General features: G+C 47.6%; 1 protein-coding gene across 1 annotated transcript in view; it reads right to left on the reverse strand.

Annotated features, from left to right (window-relative positions):
* Positions 1-21493, reverse strand: part of ZBTB7A (zinc finger and BTB domain containing 7A) — a 59630-nt gene extending 38137 nt beyond the window's left edge. The window contains exon 1 of the mRNA XM_087922599.1: positions 20607-21493. The gene's annotated coding sequence lies outside the window, so the exon portion shown is untranslated. The remainder of the gene's footprint in view (positions 1-20606) is intronic.
* Between the last annotated feature and the right edge of the window lie 4032 nt (positions 21494-25525).

Genomic DNA, 25525 nt, shown 5'->3' on the forward strand with positions numbered 1-25525 from the left:
AAGTAGGAGACCCAACCCACACCATTTCTGACAAATGGAAGTCCGAAATAATATATAGGGTCTCCCAAAAGTGCTTTTTCGAGAGGAAAGTGGACTTTTCTTGGAAGACATTTCGCTTCTCATCCCAGGAGCTTCTTCAGCTCTGAGGTGAAGAAGCTTCTGGAATGAGAAGTGAAAGAATCCTCAAAGGAAAAACAAGAAAAGCCCAGTTGCCTCGTTGGAAAAAAACCCCAAAAACCACCTTTGGGACAACCCCGACCTGGATGACAGAGAACCTCCACAGACATTTAGGTATATAAGGTCCCTTCGAGCTCTATTCTAGTTTTCTAAGTCACGGTGGGAATCTTCAAAGAATGAATAACAAGAGTTGGAAGGGACCTTGGAGGTCTTCTAGTCCAACCCCCTGCTCAAGCAGGAGACCCTGTATTCATTTTGGGCAAATGGCTGTCCAGTCTCTTCTTGGAAACCTCCAGTGATGGAGCAACCACAACTTCCGGTAGCGAGCTGTTCCGCTGGTTAATTGTTCTTGCTGTCAGCAAATTTCTCCTTAGTTCTAGTTTGGGTTCTCTCCTTGATTACTTTCCATCCTTATTGCTTCTTGTCCTGCCTTCTGGTGCTTTGGAGAATAGCTTGACTCCCTCTTCTTTGGGGCAGCCCCTGAGATATGGGAAGACTGCTATCATGTCACCCCTGGTTAAATTAGACCTACCCAATTGCCCACGTTTGGAAATAAAACAGCCAGGATTGCTGGGTTTTAACCAGAAGGTCGGTATATGCCCACTCTTGTGTAAAATGGACATCGGAAGAAATGGGGGAAAAAAACCAAAATTCACACACTATATTGCAACGTACGAAAGAGCAAACCATGAATCTTATCCTAGAATTCGCTCCCTTTTTCTTATGGGTTCACATTCTATCTAAAGGAGAAAAAAAACCTCCACAAAAGTCTTTTTTCTAAGGTCCTTGATGCCCTCTGAGTTTGCTTGTTTTCTTGCAGACTTTTCATGACCCGACTACGGAAATATTATCAATGCTACGAAAAGGTAGGATTAGCGGAGGAGGAGGAAGAGAAGGAAGAGGAAGAGGAGGAGGAAGAAGAGAAAGAGGAAGAAGAGAAGGAGAAGGAAGAAGAAGAGGAGGAGAAAGAGACTGTGGGCTCCTTGGGCGGTTTTCTTGCGAACATTTGATTGCCCAACTAGGTAACATGATCTGTGCTTGTCACCTGGTTGAGTAATGAAACATCTGCAAGAAAACCGCGCAGCTCAGAGAGCTCCAAGCACTCCGCTCTTCCTCCAACCCCCAGCTACAAGTCTTCTGTTCTTCTGGCTTTCTCCCACAGTACCTCTGGGAGGGGGCGGCCTCGCACTCAGCGTTGTTGCAACACCTTCGCACCTGCCAGTCTCCTTTGGCAACAGTCCTCTGCGGGTGGAGGGGAGGGCAGTCTTCCCACATGCCCCCTCCTCTCCCCACCCAGCTTCTCCTTGGCTCCAAGAACCCAGTTCCTGGGTCGCCCGAGGTGACGCCAAACTCCTGCCATTGTTACCTGAGGGGCCTTCAACCGAAAGGACGCTTGAAGTACCGCCAGGTGGAATTCCTTACTGGAAAGCTCCAGATATATATATGTGTGTGTGTATGTCTGTCTGTATGTGTGTATGTGTACATGTGTGTACATATGTGTGTATATATATGTATGTATGTGTGTATGTATGTATGTATGTATGGCATTCAGCTTTGTTCGGGTATTTTCCCACGTCACTGTAGTTGTGCTTTTAAAGTTGTAGCAACGTTTCGGCAGAATCTCATCTGCCATCATCAGGCTTCTGTATTGACTCACAGACAAACACAAGACAGAAGCCTGATGATGGCAGATGAGATTCTGCCGAAACGTTGCTACAACTTTAAAAGCACAACTACAATGACGTGGGAAAATACTCGAACAAAGCTGAATACCAAACATGTAAGTACCTGCGAAAACTTAAGAAATATATATGTATGTATGTATGTATATATGTATACATGTATACATGTGCGTGTAGATAGATAGATAGATAGATAGATAGATAGATAGATAGAAAGATAGAAAGATATCTGTGTATGTGCATTTATGGGTATGGATGCATCTGTGTGTATGTATATATAATGTGTGTATGTACTGCATGTGTATTTGTGTGTGTATAACATGTATGTATACATATATATATATATATAATGTGTATATATGTGTGCGTATATATGTATATATATGTGCATGTGTGTATGGGTACATGTGTGTGCGTGTATATATATATATATATATATATATATATATGTGTGTGTGTGTGTGTGTGTGTGTGTGTGTATATATGTATATATGCACTGTATGTGTGTTTGTGTGTATATAACATGTGTATGTATACATGTATGTATATATAATGCATTGGGGTGTGTGTATATGTGTTTGGGTGTATGTGTGTGTATAAAATAGATATAAAATTGGCTAAAGCTGTTTTTGCAGCTGGGCTGGGAAATTGCAAGCGTGGCCCCCCCTGCCCCCCCCCTGCCCATTTCCAAGGAGACCAGAGGCAGCCAGAGCAAGGAGGGGCTTCCTCTAATCTGGCTGGCAATAAAGAAAGGTTTTATTTCCGCCCTGTTTTCTGTGGAAAACCAGCAGCCTTCGCGCTTCCTCGTGTGCGGATGCACAACTGGACGAGGAAGGCCGGAAGCCCCTTGGGTGGCGCTTCCAGACTCATTTCCCAGAAAGGCCCCGAATGGCTGCCAGCGTGGTCATTAAACAGGCCGCACCATTTCTCCCTTCCCGCCCAAGCAGGGCTGAGCCACTTCAGGTAGCCCTCGACTTGTAACAGTTCACTTAATGACCAAAGTGGCAAGGGCCATTAAAAGAAGGAACACTTAACGATGGGCCGTTGCGGCCACCCCGTGTTGGATGTAATCAAAAATTCAGCCAATTGGCAATTGACTCGTATTTATGACAGTCGCAGTGGTCCCGGGGGCGACCTTCTGGCAAAGCAAACTCAAGGGAGAAGCCAGTTTACGCTTAACGATCAAGGTTACTAACTTAACAACTGCGGTGATTCACTTAACAACGGTGGCAAGAAAGGTCATGAAAACGGGGCAAAACTCACTTTACAAATGTCTCACTTAATGGCAGTCAATGACAACCTTGCAAGGTGGGTTGAGCCGAGGTCGGACTGGGCCAAGGTCACCTAGAAGAAGACTAGAACTCACCGACTCCTGGCGACTGACCCAAAGTCACTCAGCCATGTTTCGTGCTTAAAAGTGGGGCTAGAACTCACAGTCTCCTGGTGATTGTCCCAAAGTTACCCAGCTGGCTTTCATGCCCAAGGTGGAACTAGAATTCATTGTCTCCTGATGACTGGTGCAAAGTCACCCAACCACCATTTGTGCCTAAGGCGGAACTAGAACTCCCAGTCTCCTGGTGATTGGCCCAAAGTCACCTAGCCAGCTTTCACATCTAAGACAGAACTAGAACTCACAATCTCCTGGTGATTGGCCTAAAGTCACCTAGCCAGCTTTCACATCTAAGGCAGAACTAGAACTCACCATCTCCTGGTGATTGGCCCAAAGTCACCTAGCCAGCTTTCACGTCTAAGGCAGAACTAGAACTCACAATCTCCTGGTGATTGGCCTAAAGTCACCTAGCCAGCTTTCACATCTAAGACAGAACTAGAAGTCACCATCTCCTGGTGACTGGCCCAAAGTCACCTAGCCAGCTTTCACATCTAAGGCAGAACTAGAAGTCACAATCTCCTGGTGATTGGCCCAAAGTCACCTAGCCAGCTTTCACATCTAAGAAGAACTAGAACTCACAATCTCCTGTGGATTGGCCTAAAGTCACCTAGCCAGCTTTCACAGCTAAGACAGAACTAGAACTCACCATCTCCTGGTGATTGGCCCAAAGTCACCTAGCTAGCTTTCACGTCTAAGGCAGAACTAGAACTCACAATCTCCTGGTGATTGGCCTAAAGTCACCTAGCCAGCTTTCACATCTAAGACAGAACTAGAAGTCACCATCTCCTGGTGATTGGCCCAAAGTCACCTAGCCAGCTTTCACGTCTAAGGCAGAACTAGAAGTCACAATCTCCTGGTGATTGGCCTAAAGTCACCTAGCCAGCTTTCACATCTAAGAAGAACTAGAACTCACAATCTCCTGGCAATTGGCCCAAAGTCACCTAGCCAGCTTTCACATCTAAGACAGAACTAGAACTCACAATCTCCTGGCAATTGGCCCAAAGTCACCTAGCCAGCTTTCACATCTAAGAACTAGAACTCACAATCTCCTGGCAATTGGCCCAAAGTCACCCAGCCACCTTTCGTGCCCCCCAAGACCAAACTAGAAGTCACCGTCTCCTGATGACTGGTGCAAAGTCAGCAAGTCTCCATGTGTGCCTAAGGTGGGACTAGAACTCCCAGTCTCCTGGGGACAGGCCCAAAGTCACCCAGCCGGCTTTCATGCCCGAGGTGGCACTAGATTGCACAATCTTCCAGTTTTTTTACTGCAGCCCCGATGAAGGAGCCCCACCCACACATTTGGGGTGGGGGGCTGTGCTGCACCATTTCCAGCTGAGGCAACACGTCCTCCTGTATTTCTACCTCCAAACAGCTGCGTTGTGCCTCGAGGCGTCCATTTCATCGACAAACGAAGGACTCCCAAAGAGCTTTCTCCTCCCGCCGTGAGGTAACCTACACTTCCTTTTGCCACACAGCCAACGATTTTGAGAAACACCCCCAGGTTGGCGGTGGACTAGCCTGCCAACTCCAGCCGGCCCTTTCAAAACCCCTTTGGCATTTTGGGAGCTCCACCAGGCCCAGTTTAGGATATTTTTCCTGAAGGTGATTGGGGAAAAAACAACAACCCAGAATAACAGAGTTGGAAGGGACCTTGGAGGTCTTCTAGTCCAACCCGCTGCCCAAGCAGGAAATCCTACACCACTTCAGACAAATGGATGTCCAATTTCTTCTTAAAAACTTCCAGTGTTGGGGCATTTACAGCTTCTGGAGGCAAGTTGTTCCGCCGGTCAATTGTACCAACTGTCAGGAAATTCCTCCTTAGTTCTCGGTTGCTTCTCTCCTTGATGAGTTTCCATCCTTATTTGCTTCTTGTCCTGCCTTCAGGTGCTTTGGAGAATAGCTTGACCCCCCTCTTCTTTCGGGCAGGCCCTCAAATACTGGAAGACTGCTATCATGTCTCCCTTAGTCCTTCGTTTCATCAAACTAACCATGCCCAATTCTAGCAACCTTTCTTCATCTTTTAGCCTCCAATCCCCCAATTATCCTTTTTACTCTTCTTTGCAGTCTTTCTAAAGCAAGGATCTTCAAAGTTGACAGCTTTAGGAGTTGTGGACTTCAACTCCCAGAATTCCTCCTCCAGTCACATTAGCTCAGGAATTCTGGGAGTTGAAGGCCACAAGTCTAAAAATGGCCGACGTTGAAGGGTCTTCAAACTTGACAGCTTTAAGACTTGTAGACTTCAACTCCCAGAATTCCTCCTCCAGTCACATTAGCTCAGGAATTCTGGGAGTTGAAGTCCACAAGTCTTAAAACTTGCCAAGTTTGAAGACCCTTGTTCTAGAAGCAAGAGTCTTCAAACAGTAAAAGACTTGTGGACTTCCAACTTAAAACTCATAATCCCCCGCTTTCTAGTCTGGTGTCTTAACCACTAGACCAAGGGCCTTTCAAACTTGGCAAGTTTTAAGAGTTGGGGACTTCAACTCCCAGAATTCCTGAGCTAACATTGACTGGAGGAGGAATTCTGGGAGTTGAAGTCTACAAGTCCTAAAGCTGTCAATTTTGAAGACCGCTGGTCTAGCATGGGGGGGGGGGGTCTTCAACATCGGCCATTTTAAGACTTGTGGACTTCAACTCCCAGAATTCCTGAGCTAACGTGACTGAGAGGAGGAGTTCTGGGAGTTGAAGTCTACAAGTCCTAAAGCTGTCAACTTTGAAGACCCCCTTGTATCTCAATGTCATTTTTATATTATGGCGACCAAACAAGCAAGCCAGCAGAGATTGGAGATCACAACTGTCTGGAGGCTGGGAAATGATTCCTAAAACAAGAAGCAAGATCTCTGGCTTGCTTTTTCTTTTCGTTCTTTTTTTTATTTTTGCAATGTTGTGCGATCCTGGAACACCGAGTACCAGATTTGAAGCTCCTGTTCTTTAGCTATGTTTACCTGCTGCCAGTCCCAGGCACTCTCAAAACTCAACTCTCTCTCTCACACACATACACACTGTCTTCCAAGCACACGTAGTCCTTGACTTACAACTCTTCCTTCCGCAATGGTTTTTAAGGTTACCATGACAAAAAAAGCGACTTACACCCTGTTCCTCGCACTTACGACCGTTTTAGCATCCCTGGTGTGGACACAATCTAAATCCGAGACCTTGGCGACCAGCCTGTAAAGAAGCCAGTCCTCGGCTTACCACACGATTGAGCCCAATGTGTGTCCGCTGCTAAAAGGGAGCTGCTGGTCAACGTTGGTTTTGCCCCCTTTTACGAATCATTTTGGCAGTTTGGTGAGTCACCCGGTCCTTAAGTGAATCTGGCATCGATTTCGCTCGCCCGACGATCACAAAAGGAGGATCGGGGGATCTTGGGCAGACCGTGACGGTCGTGAAGTACGAACCAGTGGCCAAGCACCTGAATTTGGACCATGTGACCTTGGGGGAATGCTACCAAGGTCGTAAGTGTGAAAAACAGTTGCAAGTCACTTTTCCTAGCGCCGTTGTAACTTTGGCCACTAAATGAACCATTATTAAGTCGAGGACTACCAGTGTTGACAAATGGCTGCAGTCACGTGATTTTAGGTCATATGATTCCCCACCTCTGACCTTCCCTGCCGGCTTCCGACACGCCAAATCAATGGGGGGGAGGGATCGGATTTGTTTAATGACTGCCTGATTCACTTAATGTCCCCTCTGAATAGGCTTTACGGTAGTAAAAAAAGGTTGTAAGATAGGTCGCAACTCACTTAACAACTGTCTTGCCCCTTTTGGTTTTGCCGATTAAATAAATTGGGTTGTTATAGAAGTGGCTAGTCTATATCGCTGTGTAAATATAAAACGTTGAGGCTGGATGTTATTACCTTACAGGTAGTCCTCGAACTTACAACAGTTCGTTTAGAGATTGTTCAAAGGCGCAACTCAACGCGGGGAGCCAGATCCACTTAACAACCGAGAGGGATCTTGGAGTCTTAGTGGACAACCAGCTAAATAGGAGCCAGCCGTGTGCAGCAGCAGCCCAAAAGGCCAATGCAATCCTAAATTGTATTAACAGAGGGATACAATCGAGAGCAAGGGAAGTACTAATCCCACTCTATGAAGCCTTAGTAAGGCCACACCTAGAGTACTGCATTCAGTTTTGGTCACCACACTATAAAAAAGATGTTGAGACTCTAGAAAAAGTGCACAGAAGAGCAACCAGGATGATTAAGGGACTGGAGGCTAAAATATACGATGAACAGTAGCAGGAACTGGGCCTGGCTAGTCTAGGGAAGAGAAGGACCAGGGGAGACATGATAGCAGCCTTCCAATATTTGAGGGGCTGCCCCAGAGAGGAGGGAAGGGGTCAAGCTATTTTCTAAAACACCTGAAGGCCAGAGAAGGAACAATGGATGGAAACTGATCAAGGAGAGATTCAACTTGGAAATAAGGAGACATTTTCTGACAGGGAGAACCATCCACCCATGGAACAGAAGTTGCCTTCAGAAGTTGTGGGAGCTTCATCCCTGGAGGCTTTCAAGAAGAGACTGGACTGCCATCTGTCAGAAATGGTGTAGGGTTAGGGGGTTGGACTAGATGACCGACAAGGTCCCTTCCAACTCTGTTATTCTGTATCTGCTGCAGTGGTTCACTTAATGATGAAAGGTTGTAAAATGGGGGCAAAAATCACTTAACAAGTGTCTCACTTAACAACATAAATGGGAGGCTCAATTGTGGTCATAAGATGAGAACTACCCTGTATTCTACTGGGCCAATAAGATTCAAAAGTTAAAATATTTTTTTCTGTTTCCCTTTTCCCCTACGGTTTTTCCTCCACTTTCCCCTCCATTATTTTCACTTTTCTGCCTATTTCTGTTACATTTTGTTAAACTAATAAACTTTGGAACCAGTGCCTTGCTTAGCGACAGGAATGCTAGTCCTTATGGTTGTAAGTTGGGAATTACATGGATGTAAGCTGCTTAAAAACTGAAGCGTATGGAGCTGTAAGCACCCCTTACTCTTCACATTATGATTCATGGCTTATTTACTGACGGAAATTCTGGTTCGAACTTTGGTCAGAAGTCAAGGACATAGCAACCGATTTAAAACAGCTCGTTTAGTGACCAAGTTACAATGGCATAGAAATAAAGTGACTGCAGGGCCGTTTTTTTCACCCTTGAAACCTTTAAAGGATCCCCATGATCAAATTTCAGATGCAACTAGTTCCTACTTACGGCGGTCGCGGTCGTAAGTACGAACTTACCATCCCCCTTCTGACAAAGCCAAGTCCACAGGGGAAGCCAAATTCGCTGAACAACCAGGCTTTACGGGCTGATCCACTGCCAGGATTCACTTAACCCCCCGGGGGCGAGAAAGGTCGTAAAATGAGGCAAAGCTCGCTCAACCCATGCCTCACTCAACGACAGGCATTTTTGGGCTTTCCGTTGTGTGGTCATAAAGTCGAGGACGACCGGTAATCTTAAGTGTTTGGGATTTCCACGGCAGGCAACGGAGAGCATTCAGGGACGGCTTAACCGTGTTGTCTGGCTGAACTGGGTCACAGGAGGGGAAGGCAACACAATTTAACAGCTGCCTTCTTGTACCTGAGATTGACAGTTCACCTGGTTCTGGTACAGTTCTCGACTTACAACCGTTTTCGCTTAGTGTCCAACTGTTCGAACGGTCCTGAAAAAGGTCATACTCAGGGCCGTTTCCCGCGCTTACGACCGTGGTAGCATCCTCACGGGCCACTGGATCAAAACTCAAGAGGCTTGGCAAGGTGTCTCTACAGCTAGTCCTCGACTTTGTAACAGAGTGATAGGAGTTGGGAGGGATCTTAGAGGTCTTCTAGTCCAACCCCCTATAAACCCTATAAAATGGCTGCCCAATCTCTTCTTAAAAACTTCCGGTGTTGGAGCACCAAAGTTACGTGATTTATGACCGTTTTTCACCCTTACACTTACCGTGGTAGCTTCCCCACGGCTGTGGGATCAAAACTCAGGAGGCTTGGCAAGAGGCCCTACAGCTATTCCTTGACTTACAACACTTCCTTTAGCGACCATTCAAAGTTATGACGTGATGTATGGCCATTTTTCACACCCACTAGTCGCAACCAGAATTCAAGACGCTTGGCCACTGACTCGTATTTACGATGGTGGCAGGGTCCTATGACTCCCCCTTTTGCGACCTTTCGACGGCAGTCCACTGGGGGGGGAGGGGGGGAAGCCTGATTCACTCAACAACCGGGTTACTAGCTTACCAACGGCAGGGCTTCGCTTAACAACGGTGGCAAGAAAGGTCGTACGATGGGGCGGGACTCACCGAACAAATGTTTCGCCTTGGCAGCGGAAACCTTGGGGGTCCACTGTGGTTGTAAGGTGAGGACTACCTGCATGTATGACGGTGGCAATATCTTTCTTTGCGACCTTCTGATAGGCGGCCGCTTAACAACCATGTTGCTAACTTTGAACAACTGCAGATTCGCTTAGATTGGGGCAAGAACGCTCGTCCAATGCGCCAAAGCTCACCCGGGCAACCGTCTCTTTTAACGACCGAAATCTGGAGCTCCAGTGTGGTTGTAAGCCGAGGACTGCCTATCATTCTCAACTACCACAAGGCCACAAGTCTCTGGAGACTTCCCCAGCCCTGCCTGGGTTGCCTGCATAGATGCAGCTCCCCAACAGATAAGTTCCTGCAAAAAAACCCAAGAGGCTGAAGACCAAGAACCAGGATGGAGAAACTTGGGGTTCTCCATGTCAGACAAATGGGGGGGGGGTGTCACCCCGCATAATTGCATCTCAGGGGGCTTCTGGCTGCCGGGGAGAAGCCTAAAAGGCTGGCTTTTCTGAACAGGAGAGAAAAATAAGAGTTGGAAGGGACCTTGGAGGTCTTCTAGTCCAACCCCTTGCTGAGACAGAAAGCCCTAGACCAGGGGTCTTCAAACTGGGCATACTTTTAAGACTTGTGGACTTCAACTCCCAGAATTCCTCCATCCTCCATCCTCCAGGCCATGTTAGCTCAGGAATTCTGGGAGTTGAAGTCCACAAGTCTTCAAGTTGCCAAGTTTGAAGACCCCTTGACAGCTTTAAGACTTGTGGACTTCAACTCCCAGAATTCCTCCATCCTCCATCCTCCAGGCCATGTTAGCTCAGGAATTCTGGGAGTTGAAGTCCACAAGTCTTCAAGTTGCCAAGTTTGAAGACCCCTTGACAGCTTGAAGACTTGTGGACTTCAACTCCCAGAATTCCTCCATCCTCCAGGCCATGTTAGCTCAGGAATTCTGGGAGTTGAAGTCCACAAGTCTTCAAGTTGCCAAGTTTGAAGACCCCTTGACAGCTTGAAGACTTGTGGACTTCAACTCCCAGAATTCCTCCTCCTCCAGGCCATGTTAGCTCAGGAATTCTGGGAGTTGAAGTCCACAAGTCTTCAAGTTGCCAAGTTTGAAGACCCCTTGACAGCTTGAAGACTTGTGGACTTCAACTCCCAGAATTCCTCCTCCTCCTCCTCCAGGCCATGTTAGCTCAGGAATTCTGGGAGTTGAAGTCCACAAGTCTTCAAGTTGCCCAGTTTGAAGAGCCTTGCCTAACAGATATATGACTGTCCAGTCCCTTCTTAAAAATCTCCAGTGGTTTGGAGCACTCACAGCTCTTGGTGGCAACTGGTTAACTGTCCTCCCTGTTAGGAAGTTTCTCCTTAAAATTCCAGATTGCTTCTATCCTTGATGGGTTTCCATCCATTATTTCTTGTCCTGCCTTCAGAATAGATTCACTCACACACACACACACACACACACACACACACACACACAGGGCAGCCTCTTATTGGAAGACTGCTATCATGTTCCCCCCACAAGCCTTTGTTAGTAGTAATAGAATAACTGAGTTAGAAGGGACCTTGGAGGTCATCTAGTCCAACCCCCCACCTGAGCAGGAGACCTTACACCATTTCTGACAAATGGCAGTCCAATCTCTTCCTGAAAGTCTCAAGTTATGATGCTCCCTCAACTTCTGAAGGCAACTTCTGTTCCATGGGTGGATGGTTCTCCCTGTCAGAAAGTTTCTCCTTATTTCCAGGTTGAATCTCTCTCCTTGTTCAGTTTCCATCCATTATTCTTTGTCCCGCCCTCAGGTGCTTTGGAGAGCAGCTTGACTCCCTCTTCTTTGGGGCAGCCCCTCAAATATGGGAAGACTGTTATCCTGTCTCCCACCCCTGGTCCTTCTTTTCATGAATCTACACAGAGCCAATTCCAGCAACCGTTCTTCGTATTGTTTTAGCCTTCGGTTTCCTGGCCGTCTGAGCTGGAACGCCGCTAAGGGGCTGCCCCAAAGGAGAGGGAGTCAAGCTATTCTCCAAAGCACCTGAAGGCAGGACACGAAGCAGCAACGGAGGGAAAGTAATCAAGGAGAGAAGCTTGCTGACAGCGAAGGCAATAAAGCCAGTGGAACAACTTGCCTCCAGAACTTGTGAATGCTCCAATGCTGGAAGGTGTTTTTTTGTTGTTTTTAAAGATGATTTTGGAAGGAGGAGAACCCACCCGGCCTGAATCTCAGGAGGAAGATTCTGCTTTTGGTGGCCTTAGAAGGCCTCCGCCATCCTTCTGCAACGCCCGGAGAAAAATGGAAGGGCGGAGATGGGGAGGGGGGAACCCTTAACAATCACTCTTTGAGCTGACTCCTCCATTCCTCGCTTGCATGCCAAGGAAAAGCAGGGTGGGGAGAGGGCTCCAGTACAAATTTGCATGTTCCCCACCCTCCCTGTCTCTTTCTCTCTGTCTCTCTCTCTTGCCTGTCTATCTGTCTCTCTCTCTCGTCTGTCTTTCTCGCTCTCTCTCGTCTGTCTGTCTTTCTGTATCTGTCTGTCTCTCTGATCTACCTGTCTCTCTGTCTTTCTCTCTGTCTCTGATCTACCTCTCTCTCTCTCTCGTCTGTCTTTCTCTCTGTATCTGTCTTTCTCTCTGTCTCTGTCTCTCTCATCTACCTGTCTCTCTCTGTCTCTGTATATATGTCTCTCTCTGTGTTTGTCTGTGTGTGTCTGTCTCTGTGTATCTGTCTGTGTCTGTCTTTCTCTGTGTCTGTCTGTCTGTCTGTCTGTGTATATATGTCTCTGTCTGTCTGTGTCTGTCTCTCTGTGTATCTGTCTGCCTCTCTGTCTGTCTGTATATGTCTCTCTCTCTGTATCTGTCTCTGTCTGTCTCTCTGTGTCTCTGTATATATGTCCCTCTGTGTGTCTGTCTGTCTCTGTCTGTCTCTCTGTGTATGTCTCTCTCTGTATCTGTCTGTCTGTGTATCTCTGTATATATGTCTCTCTCTGTGTCTGTCTGTCTCTCCGTGTGTATCTGTCTCTCTCTGTGTCTGTCTCTGTATCTCTCTGTATCTGTCTCTCTCTGTCTTTCTCTGTGTGTTTGTCTCTCTCTCTCTCTCTGTGTGTCTGTCTCTGTCTGTCTGCCTGTCTCTCTCTCTGACTTTCTCTCTGTGTCTCTGTCTCTCTCTCTGTCTCTCTCTCTCCATGTCTTCCCCCCACCCCCTCTCTTGCTCTGTCTCTCTCCTTCTCTCCGTTTCCGAAATCCATGGTGGGCAAACTCGTGCCTTCTTTCTCAACTTCTCCAGCTCTCCAGGGCTTAATGGGAAGGAGGACCCCACCCAACTCCCCCTCCCTCCGAAGCCCTGCGAGGCAGACAAGACCAAGCACATCAGCCTGCGCATCGCCGCCTCTTCCCTCAACTCACCTGCCCCTTCCCAGAACAGGCTTCCTTCCACCTTGCACAAACAGGAGGCCAAGATCCCCATGTTTCTCGCCTCGGGTCCTCCCAGGGCGTTGGGCCACACCTCTCCTCTCTCTGGGTCTCACCTCTTCCCCGCCCCCCCAAAAAAATAAACAGCTCTTTTAGATTCACTGCTCTCCAGGTACGGTTAAAGTTTAAGGTGTTTACCTGCTTGATCAGGCAGAGAATTATGGGTTTAAAAAAACAAAACAAAAAACAGCCACTACCACTTAGCATGTCATCAACCTCAAGATCTCAGGGAGGTTCCAGGGCCTACCTGGATGGATGGATAAAGGGGAGGCATTTCAACTTCCTGACAGCCAGCCAAATAATTTTCTTGCTCTATGGTAGGAATCAGAATCAGAGTTAAGAGTCGGAAGGTGCCTTGGAGGTCATTTAGTCCAACCCCCTAGCCCTACACCATTTCTGACAGTGGGCAGGTCCGGTCTCTTCTTGAAAGCTTCTAGGGATAAAGCTCCCATGACTTCCCAAGCCAGTTTCAAACCAGGTTTTGCTGCTGGCTTTGGTGGAAACCCTCCCACATAGTAATGGGGGGGCTTTGAAGAATCTTCCTAATTTATTTCCAAGAACCATCACAAAGAACATCGAGAGGTAACATATATCTATGTTTCAGATAGTCTAGCACAGGGAGGTCTTCAACATCGGCCATTTTAAGACTTGTGGACTTCAACTCCCAGAATTCCCGAGCTAACATGGCTGGAGGAAGAATTCTGGGAGTTGAAGTCCACAAGTCTTAAAGCTATCAAGTTTGAAGACCCCTGGTCTAGTATGGGGGTCTTCAACGTCGGCCATTTTAAGACTTGTGGATATCAACTCCCAGAATTTCCAGCCAGCCTGGGGAATTCTGGGAGTTGAACTTCACAAGTTTTTTTTTAAAGTTCTATCAAATAACCCACCCAGGCCCTTTGCTGTTATTTCCAGATGTTTTGACTTATGAATTGAAGTCCAAAAATTGAAGTTCTAGCCGGCAAATAACCTGGCAAGTCAAAATATCAGGAAATTCAGCAAACAGCCCAGTAGGGTAAAATGGTTCTCCATCAACCATCAACAGCCCAGTAAGGTAAAATGGTTCTCCCTCATCTTTAAAAATGGGAATATCAGCCTTTCGTGAAAGCAGAGATCCAACAAACTCTTTAGAAAACTCAGGGGATCTTTACTGCTAGTGGCATCTACAGGCAGTCCTTGATTTATAACCTGTCTGTTTAGTGACCATGTGGAGTTATAATGGCACTGAAAAAAGGGAGCGATGAACCTTGTTTCAGACTTATGACCATTACCTCATCGCCCTGGTCAAGCGATCAAAATTCAGCCGCTTGGCAACTGACTTGTATTTATGATGGTTATAATATCCTGGGATCACATGATCCCCTTTTACGACCTTCTGACAAGCAAGAAGCCCGATTCACATAACAACTGTGTTGCTAACTTGAAAAAGGCAAGGATTCATGTAACAACTGAGGCAAGAGAGGCTGTAATAATGGGGCAAGACTCATGTAACAAATGTCTCATTTGGCGGCAGAAACTTTGGGCCCAATTGCAGTTGTAAGTCGAGGACCGCCTGTACTCATCCATTATTTTTCTTATATGTATCCATGTTATTCATAACTATGTTTTTACTTATACCTATTATCTTGTAAGCAATTGACAAACCAAATAAATAAAATAAATTATTTCAAAAGAGAAAACAAGTATTTGACTCAAGCATAAATGTTCATTGCTGGCTGATCCTGCAAAAAATATTACCTTGGCGCTCTCACTTTCCTGACCTGTAGACAAAAGTCACTTTTTGGAATTGCAAAAACTCCCCTGCAGGGGAAAAAAAAATGGTTATACCCAAAGAGAGATAGAAGCGGGGATCCCTCTCTCAATCTTGTCCAATCCCAGGGCACCTACGTCTCCCAACCGCTGGACCAACTTTTTAGATTCCCCATTGTTTCTTCCATTTTCCTCTCTCTCCTTCTCCCAAGTGCTTACAATTCAAAATAAAAAATAAAGAGAGAGAGAGAAAGAGAGAGAGAACAGAATAGAATTGAATTCTTTTTTTATTGGCCAAGTGTGACTGGACGCACAAGGAATTTGTCTTCGGCGCAAATGCTCTCAGTGTACATAAAAGATACATTAATCAAGAGTCGAACATCGTAAGGTACAACACTTAATGATGGTCACAGGGTGCAAATAAGCCATCAAATCATACTAGGAAACAGAATATAAATCGTAAGGATACAAGCGACAAAGTTACAGTCATACAGAGAGAGAAAAAGAGAGCAAAAGAAAGAAAAAGGGGAAAAAAGAAAAGAGAGGGAGAAAAGAGAAGGACGGAAAGGAAAGGGGAAACGAAACAAAAATCTCATGATAAACCGGTTTCATTCCATCCTCCTGTTACTTCAAATTCACTTTTATTTCACACCGATCCTTGTATTAATCCATTCTTGATCGATTACAAGCCAATGAGGACTGGAAAATGAATTCCAACCAGCCATACAAGCTAAATACAATACAGGTAAGCCCTCGACTTAGAACATTTGTTTAGTGACCCTTTGAAGTTAGTTACAACGTCCCTGGAAAAAAAGAGGGACTTACGACCGTTTTCCACATTTACGACCATCCTAGCATCCCCTCGGGCACAGGATCAAAATTCGGACGCTTGCCAACCGGCTCATATTTATGACAGTCGCAGGTCACGTGATGCCCTTTTGCGACTTTCCGAGATGCAGAAGTCCATGGGGAAGACAGCCTCACTTAACAACCGTGTTACTAACTTAAGAACTGCAGTGATTCACTCAACAACGGGGCCGAGAAAGGTCACAAAACAGGGCAAAACTCACTTAAACAGCTGTCTCACTTAGCAATGGAAATCTTCGGCTCAATTGTGGTCGTGAAGACCAGGACTCCCTGTGAATTCTCCCGACAGCATGGACCAATCAGAGACTGATGCCACAGAGGGCCCAAAACCATCACAGCTTAATCGTGGCTTGCTGACTAAAAAATGCTGGGCTCCTTTAACAGGCTAAGTTCAAACCGAACCAATGAATTATGGCTTATGGCAATGCGTTTAAAACAATTCTGAGTTTGGCCTGCTTTTTGGAAATAAAGTATACTTTATTTTAGGGCAAGGATGATAGTTGCACAGCCGTTATTCTGCAAGCAGAAAAGTCCCAGATTCGGTGTCTCCATCTGAGGTTTGGAAAATCCCCAGATGAGAAACATCATCTCAGCCACTTCACAGTCATTTCAAACCATTATGGAGTTAAGCAAGCCCCCGATTGGTATGTAATAAGACGGGCCCAGATGTTCTTCTGAACTTCACAAATAACATCTGCATCCTTGCTTCCCTGTCTCCTCTGGACCTCTCCAAAATCTATCTATATCTATAAATAAATAATTTTTCTCACCTTGCTATATATAATATTTCTCACTTTGCCATAATCGTCGAATGTAAGCCAGCATACAGACAAGACATACAACGCAGGGAGGCTGAAATCAATGTCCCAAGGCCTTCCAGAAACATGACCCATCATTGCATTAAATCCAAGTTTTGATACAGTTGACCTGGATATTTTAATGGTCCCCAGGTTGCATCCGGCCCTTTCGGCAGTCCCGATCCGGCCCGCACAAGATCCATTGGAAATTAGAAATCAAATTAAATAAGTGTACATATAACGTGCATTGCTTCTACTTTAAAGGCAACAAATTTTTTTTTTTCCAATTTATGTATGGGTGCCTATATATTTTCACAGCTTTATTGGTTTGGCCTTCTCCACAAGAATTCCTGTTTTTTTTTGTGACCTGGGGAAAATTAATCCCCAGGTGACAAAGAAGAGATTTAACCTGGAAATAAGGAGAAATTTTGTGACAGGGAGAACAATCCACCCATGGTATAGAAGTTTTCTTTGGACGTTGTGGGAGCTTCATCTCTTGAGATTTTCAAAAAGAGATTGGACTGCCATTTGTCAGAAATGGTGTAGGGTCTCCTGCTTGGGCAGGGGGTTGGACTAGATGACCTACAAGGTCCCTTCCAACTCTGTTAATCGTCTATCTCTGCAATAGAGAATTCTTGAAGCTGTGTTTTTCATTGCACTTTCAGCCCTCTGGACCTTATAAAAGCGCCTGTTCCTTTGAGGAAAAAAGCACAATAAAAGACAAAAGTCATCAGGGAGACAGCAGAGCCCCAAATGATTCGATTCAATGTCCTTTCTCAGGGAGTTAAAAGATCAAGCTTTTGGGTCCAGCAGCCTGCCTGAATACAGGAAGTCTAACTTACAATGGTTCATTTAGTGACCGTTGGAAGTTCCAACAGCACTGGAAAAAAGTGACTTATGACGGTTTTCCCCACTTAGTACAGCTGCAGCCTCCTCACAACCATGTGATCAAAATTCAGGCACTTGCCGACTGGCTCCTATTTATGACGGGGATGCCTGGTCCCCTTTTGCGACCTTCTGACAAGCCAAGTTGTATGACTTAACCTAACAATTGCAGTGATTCACCTTTACAACTGTGGTAAGGTAGGTCGTAAAATGAGGCAAACCTTACTTAACTGTCCTGCTTACCAACATAAATGTTGGGACTCTGTTGTGGTCCTAAGCCAAGGACTTCCTGCAGATTCTGAACTCCATGGTGCCTGCGTCGTCGCTGAAACCTGGATTGGTTTATAAACCATCCTCTCTAAAGCAATTTTGCCCCAGGCCTTTTCTCACCCCTCCCTCTTTCTCTTTGTGTTTCACACCCCACAACAGCTCTCTATTGTTGCCTTCCTCGGCAGTGTATTCTCCACATATGCTCTGCACACCTGATAAAAGTTCACAGATCATAGTCCGCTTCTGCCATAAAAAATGGCTTCATCTTTACACAACACTTTCCTTTTCATCCTGTAAATAACTTCCTTTCCTGCCCCTCCAAACTCTTCCCCATAGATCAAAATCCCTTGGCTGGAAAACGACCAACGGAAGGCCGGATCTGTGGCTTGGATTCAAATCCACTGCTTCACTTTAATACTCCCCAAGCCTAAAATCTGCTATTCAGCAGGAATCCCAGAAGAAAAATAAAGTTATCCAAGGTTCCCAGGAAGGGTTTTTTTTTTTTTTAAGCTCTTAAATTACTTATTCGTTCCAAAATAAACCTGTTTCTGACACTCCCCTGCATGTTGGAAAACCACTAAAGGTTGGGAAGAATTTTGTTTTGGAACCCTGGCTGCGGTTTTTTGCAGGTGCCAACCAGGGAAATGCAAATCAAAAGTAGTCCTGGACTTACAACCATTCGTTTAGTGGCCTGTCGAAGTTACAACAAGGCCCGAAAATCAACTTGTGACATGACACGTTTTCAGGCTTGAAAGCATTGCAACACCCTCAATGTTGCGATCCCAATTCAAGGTGTGCTTGGCAAGCGATTCCAATTTATGACGGTGGCAGTGTCCCCCAGAGCTTGTGCCGTCCCCTTTTGCGACCTCCCGACAAAGCAAAGTCGAGGCCAGACTCACTTTACGACCGTGAACCCCTGCAATGGATTCACTCCACCCCCCAAGGCCGCAACCTGGAGGAAAATTCAAAGCGGCCTCACTTTACCCATGGAAAATTTGAGGCTCCCTTATGGTAGTAGATCGAGGACTACCTGTACAGCCTGGTACTTTTGCAATTCTGCCAACACCCCCCCCCCCGCCCCCCATGGGAGATCAGGATAGGAGGGGCCTGGCGTAGAGCCGGACTACAAAACCCTTGGTGCTAGTCCCATCAAGCCAGCACCAGGGCTTTGTCCCACCTTGCAAGGGTGACAGCGTGAGGACGGTGGCAGTGGAGGTTTCCCTCTTGGGCCACTTCCAAGGGCTGGAAAGGAAGGCCTGAGGCCTGCAGGACTCTAAGCCGGACACTTCCTGGTTGGCCACCTGGCCGCTTACCTGTCCTGCAGGTGCCTACAACCAGCGTCACCTGAACTGGTTAAGCCTAGTCCAGCCAGGGAAGGCAGCCAAGGGGAAGAGACAGGCCAGGGTTTCTGAGGACCAAATGGGGTCCCCCTATAAGCAATGGGCCTGGCCAGTTTCCCCCCCCCCTCCCTGCCTTAGTCCCCCTAAAAAGTTTGAACCCCAATAACGGGGGTGCTTTGACGACTATTATCCCCACTTGAGCTGCTCAGGAAATTCAAGTTATTTGTCTCTCCCCTCACACCCCAACCGGAGGGCGACCCGGCCGGCTTCCCCTGCCCTTGGAAAGCCCCGAAGGGAAAGTCTGGAAAGCCACTTGAGCCTCGTCGCGGGCCTGGCGCTAGGCCTCGCATCCCCGGCCTCGCCTAGCCGGCGCGTCCGGGGACCCCACCTCTCCTGCGGGGAAGGGGTTGACGTGGGTCTCGCTCGAGCGCCTTCCTTTCCTCCCCCCACCCTTCTCCCCGGCCGCCATTGGCCGAAGCGGAGGCAAGAGGAGGAAGTTAGGGAAGAAAAAAAAAAAAAAGACGCAGACGCGATCGCCATTGGCCGGCGGCGGCGCCTGTCAACACGCCTCCCGCGGCAGACCCGCTCGCGGGGCATCTCGGGAGAGGTAGTCACCGGCCTGCTTTGCACCTGCAAGCCTAAGAGGCCGGGAAGACTACAACTCCCAAGCAGCCCTTTTTCTCTCTCCCTCTCTCTCTCTCTCTCTTTCTCTCTCTCTCTCTCTCTCCCCAGGGCTTTGCAAGCCCCTCCCTTAAAAAAAAGAACATATCCTGCCCCCCTCCAAAAGCCCCAGCCAGTTACAACGTAGGCAACGCAGCACGGAATTACTTGCAAGGGGTCGGGCAAGGCAAAAAAAAGAGAGAGAGAAAGAAGCAAGGCCGGGCGAGGAAGGGGCGGAAAGTTCTGCCCCGCTTCCCTTCCCTGCCCGCCTGCCTCCCCGCGCGATGATTGCAACCCGCGCGCTCTCTCCCCCTCCCCCCGCGCCTTCCCCCCACTCCTCCGCTTCGCCCAAAAAGGGGGCAACCCGGGACACTCAAACCCCGGATCTCTCCCCAACCCCCCACTTTCCCCTCCTCCCTTTTGCATCGACCACTTTCCCTTTTTATTTATCGACTTATTTATTTCTTTGCAAAGCCGCCTGGCCTCCTCTCCAAAGGCAACCCTCCCCCACCCCCACTTTCCCTGCTCCTTCCTTCCCCCTCCCCACCTTCTTTCCTACCCCCCCACCACCCGACCACGATCCAAGCCCTCCCCCCACCCCCAACCCCGGGGCCACCTAGGGACGTTCGGCCCAAGCCAAGCCAAGCCAAGCCAAGTCAAAGCCCTCCCTTCTCTCCTCTTCCTCCTTTGCAAACCCCCATTTTCCCCCCACCCACCGCTTTTCCAAAGCTGCCCCACGCGCGTTGGATTCCTCCAACCCCCTTCCTCACCCCTCCACATTCCTCCACCGCCACCCCCGCGCACGACCCGCAGGTGATCCGGAACGCCAGGCGAGGAAAAGTTAAAAGCTGGCCCGAAAGTCGCCCGCAGGACTTTGGGTGCCCCCTTTCCTTCCTTCCTTCCTTCCTTCCTCCTCCTCTTCTTCTCCAAACCAGCCAGCACTCCCTTCCTTCTCTTTCCAACCCCCCACTAAAAATAAAAGTCCCCATGGAAATTTACCCCCCTCCATTGCAAACACGCTGCCGTCCTTACCTTCTTGGTCCGCGGGGGTCTCTGGGCGTTGCGGGGCGGAGGCGAGAGGGGTCTCGGAAAAAGGGGGGAAAAGGGGGAGGAGGAGGAGGAGGAGGAGGCGGGTGGTGGACGGGCAAGCAGCAGCCAGGCGCGTCCGGCCTCCCCGCTCTCGGGCTGGCTGTGCCTCCTTTTTATATTATTTTTTTTATATTTTTTATTTTTTTTGCTCGCCCGCCTTTGCCTTGCCTTGCCTTGCCTGCCCTGCCTGTAACAGTAGATGCAAAGCCCCGTATGATGCCGTGAACTCCCTTCCTGGTTGCTCTCCGGGCGAGGGAGAAGGGGTCCCTCCCTTCTCTTAAAGGTGCAGCCTCCGCGCGCTCCGCGGGGGCATTGCAAAGCAAAAAAAGGAGCGAAAAAGAAAGGAAGAAGGAGAGAGAAAAAGGAAGAAGGAGGAGAAGAAGAAAATTCTTGCCAGCTGGTTGGAGGGGGGGAAGGATGGACACGGCCGGGGAAGATGGGCACGGGCCTTTTTTTTTTTTTTTGGCAAGGAGAGGTCCGAGAAGGAAGGAGAGGGCTCTCCCCCCACCCCACCCACCTACCCCCCCACCCACCCTTCCCCAAACCCGACGGCGGGGGGTGGGGGTCTCCGCAGCTTTTGCAAAGAAGAAGAAGCCGCCGCTGCCGCTGCTGCTGCTGCCACGTCTCCGCCGTTTGCCTGGCGCCCGGGTTCCGTGCCAAGGGCTCGCACACACACACAGACACGCGCGCACGCACAAACACACAACTGCCCGGCCCAAAGGGGGCTGCTTGGCTTGGTTTGACCCGACCCTGCCCTGCTCTGCCCCGCCTTCCCCTCTCCCTCCCCCCATCGATCTGCAGGGACAGCTTTCTGTGTCCCCCTTTTTTTCTCTTCCCTTCCCTTCCCCTCCCTCCCTCCCACCCGGAGGCGAGGCTCGGCTAGGCTCGGCTCAGAGAGGGTTATCTCAACCCTGACAGGCCGGGCAGGCTGTGCCCGAAAGAGACAGAGACAGAGAGAGAGAGAGAGAGAGAGAAATAAATAAAAGAGAAGAACCAGCCGCTTCTTCTCCTTTTTGCACGCGCGGTTTTTTTTTTTTGGCACGCGCGCGTTTTTTGCGCGCTTCGGCAAGGGATGGGGATAGGGAGCGTGGCTTTGGCGGTGTGTGGGGGGAACGGGTGCAAGAGAGGGTTACCCCCCCAATACACACACATATACACACACAAACAAACAAACACACAAACAAACACACACACGCAGAGAGAAGCACGCGCACAGACAAGAGGCGCACTTTTGCAAGGGCTCGCGAAGTGCGCGAAAGTTTTTGGTGTTTTTTTTTCCCCCCGTGCCATAAGCCTATATGTGGGTTTGTGCGTCCTTTTTGTGTGTGTGTTGTTGTCGCCTTCGTGCGTGTAGTGTGTGTTGGAAGAGGGAGAGCCGCGTGCCGGGAAATCCCGTTTCAAATGTGCGCCGCTGGGTATCAAAAGTGACATTCTTCTTAACATTTGCTAAGTTCCAGCACGGATCTTTCGCGCAAAGCAAAAAAAAAAAGGGAAAAAAAGGCAGGCGGATGGGAGGACTACAGAGCCCATGCGCGCCAGGCTCCAGCTTTCCAAAGCCGCCTCTTGCAGGAAAGGGAACGCGGGGATCCGTCCCCGGGTGGCTGCGATCCCGCCGCGGCCTTGCGGGAATTGTCGGTGCTGGGTGGGTGGGTTGGTTGGTTGCGTGGTAAAGGAGACCCGGTTGGGTGGATCGGGTCCATTCCTGGCTGGCGAAGGGCTGCGGAAAAGTGGAGACGCGCGTTTCACACGTGCAAGCGGAACGAATCGCTCGCAAAGCCTAAACCCGGCCGAGGAAAGGGACCCCGGCGGATCACTTTGGTCTAAAAATAGGTTTGGGTAGAAACTGCCCGGGTTTGGCTGGTAAGTATTGATTGCATGCTTGGTTGGAACCAAGAACCCTGCGAGGTAGGCCAGGCTTATCTCCTTTGTGCAGATGGGGTGGGCGGGCCGGCCTGGTCGGGGGAGCCTCTTAAGGCACCAGAGGTGGGGAGGGGGAGAAAGGGAGAGAGAGAAAAAGGGAGGGGAAGAGAGAGAGAGAGAGAGAGAGAGTCCCTTCCAACTCTGTTATTCTGAATAAAAAGTGAGCAGGGGGTTGGACTAGAAGACCTCAAAGGCCCCAACTCCGTTATTCTGAATAAAAATTGAGCAGGGGGTTGGACTAGAAGACCTCAAAGGCCCCAACTCTGTTATTCTGAATATAAATTGAGCAGGGGGTTGGACTAGAAGACCTCACAGGTCCCAACTCCGTTATTCTGAATATAAATTGAACAGGGGTTGGACTAGAAGACCTCACAGGTCCCTTCCAACTCCATTCTGAATATAAATTGAGAAGGGGGTTTGACTAGAAGACCTCAAAGGCCCCAACTCCGTTATTCTGAATAAAAATTGAGCAGGGGTTGGACTAGATGACCTCAAAGGCCCCAACTCCGTTATTCTGAACATAAATTGAGCAGGGGGTTGGACTAGAAGACCTCAAAGGCCCCAACTCCGTTATTCTGAATAAAAATTGAGCAGGGGTTGGACTAGAAGACCTCAAAGGCCCCAACTCTGTTATTCTGAATATAAATTGAGCAGGGGTTGGACTAGAAGACCTCACAGGTCCCAACTCCGTTATTCTGAATAAAAATTGAGCAGGGGGTTGGACTAGAAGACCTCAAAGGTCCCAACTCCGTTATTCTGAATATAAATTGAGCAGGGGGTTGGACTAGAAGACCTCAAAAGCCCCAACTCCGTTATTCTGAATATAAATTGAGCAGGGGGTTGGACTAGAAGACCTCAAAGGCCCCTTCCAACTCTGATTATCTGTTAATTAAGCCCCCATCCCTTATGGTCCTTTCCCTTCCCTGGTTAAACAAGGGGGGTGGTGAGGAAAGGGATTTCAAGTCAGGTAGGGGAGTGGGTGGAGCCTAACAAGAATGGGCTGAGCTTCCTGGAAATTTGACATTTTGGGGGGGCGCAGCTGACGGGACGGTCAGTTTCGGGGTTCGAATTTCCAGGGGACTCAATCTGGGATAGTATCTACAGATTGTCCTCGACTTGCGACCAAAATGAAAGTTCCAAATTTCTGATGAGGAGGGAGACCTTCAAGTGAGTTTTACCCCGTTTTACGACCGCCTCTTGCCACGTTTTGTTAAGGGAATTCTGCTGCATGTTGTTAAGTTAGTCGCATGTTGTTAAGCGAATCTGGTTTCCTCCATTGATTCTGCTGGGCAGAAGGTGGCCCAAGAGGATCGCGGGATCCTGCGGCTGTCATAAATGCGGGAGAGATTTGCTTAACAACAGTGGCCAGAAAGGTCGTAACAACCAGGCCAAAAGCTCACTGGACTGTCTGTCTTAGCGACAGGAATTTGGGGCTCAGTTTCAGTCATACGTCGAGGACAACCGGCATGAGGTTTTTTTAAAAAAATTTTTTTATTCTTGAAAAAAACATTTATTTGACATACATTTAAAACAGACAAATCAATATATGTGTGTGTGTGTGTGTGTGTGTGTTTTCTTAAGTTTTCGCAGGTACTTACATGTATGTTATTCAGCTTTGATCGGGTATTTTCCCACGTCATTATAGTTGTGCTTTTAAAAGTATATATATATATATATATATATATATATATATATATATATATGCTTGTGCTTTTAAAAGCATATATATATGTGTATATATATATATATATATATATATATATATATATATATGTATATGTATATGTATATGTATATATATATATATGCTTTTAAAAGCACAACTATAATGACGTGGGAAAATACCCGATCAAAGCTGAATAATATATATATATACACACACACACACACACACACACATATACACACACACACACACACACACATATACACATATATACACATATATACATTTTACAGCAGATATTGAGCAACGGTTAAATTTTTTTTTTCTTTATCCTTGACGTGATCTGCCTTGTTACAATAACTCCTTCGTTCTTTTAACGTTTTAATTTCTCTATATGGTTTATAATTAAAGGCACGTCTTCTGTCATTTCCATAACTTATCCAAATAGCAAATATTACCTTTTCTTTAACCAATCATACCAACCGGCATGAAATTTGATTACAGAAAATTTAACAAGGTAAAACTCATCTGGGTATTTGGGCGGGGAAAAAATTAAGGAACAGCCTGTAGCTGATAAGGTGAAAATAATAATAATCAAAATAATAACTGATAAGGTGGCTCAGGATGGAGAGGAAAACCCAGTTATGTTCAAGACATCCTAGCTTGTCTACAGAAAAGAAGGACTAGGGGTGACAGAATAGCAGTCTTCCAGTATCTCAGGGGCTGCCCCAAAGAAGAGGGAGTCAAGCTATTCTCCAAAGCACCAGAAGGCAGGACAAGAAGCAATGGATGGAAACTAACCAAGGAGTGAAGCAATTACAACTAAGGAGGAATTTCCTAATAGTGAGGACAATTAACCAGTGGAACTGCTTGCCAACAGAAGTTGTGGTTACTCCATCACTGGAAGTTTTCAGGAAGAGATCGGATAACCATTTGTCTGAAAGAGTACAGGGTTTCCTGCCTGAGCAGCGGGGTTGGACTAGAAGACCTCCAAGGTGCCTTCCAGCTCTGTTTTGATTGATTGACTGAAAGCACCAGAAGGCAAGACAAGAAGCAACGGGTGGAAATTAATCAAGGGGAGAAGCAACCTGGAATTAAGGAGACACTTTCTAACCGAGAGGACAATTAACCAGTGGAACTGCTTGCCACCAGAAGTTGTGAATGCTTCATCACTGGAGGTTTTTAAGAAGAGACTGGATAATGATTTGTTCTGAAATGATCTAGGGTTTCCTGCCTAAGCAGGGGGTTGGGCTAGAGGACCTCTAAGGTCCCTTCC

This window comes from Pseudonaja textilis, chromosome 1, assembly GCF_049901715.1.
Source record: "Pseudonaja textilis isolate UNSWEBS1 chromosome 1, rPseTex1.2, whole genome shotgun sequence".
In the NCBI taxonomy this organism is placed as follows: domain Eukaryota; kingdom Metazoa; phylum Chordata; class Lepidosauria; order Squamata; family Elapidae; genus Pseudonaja; species Pseudonaja textilis.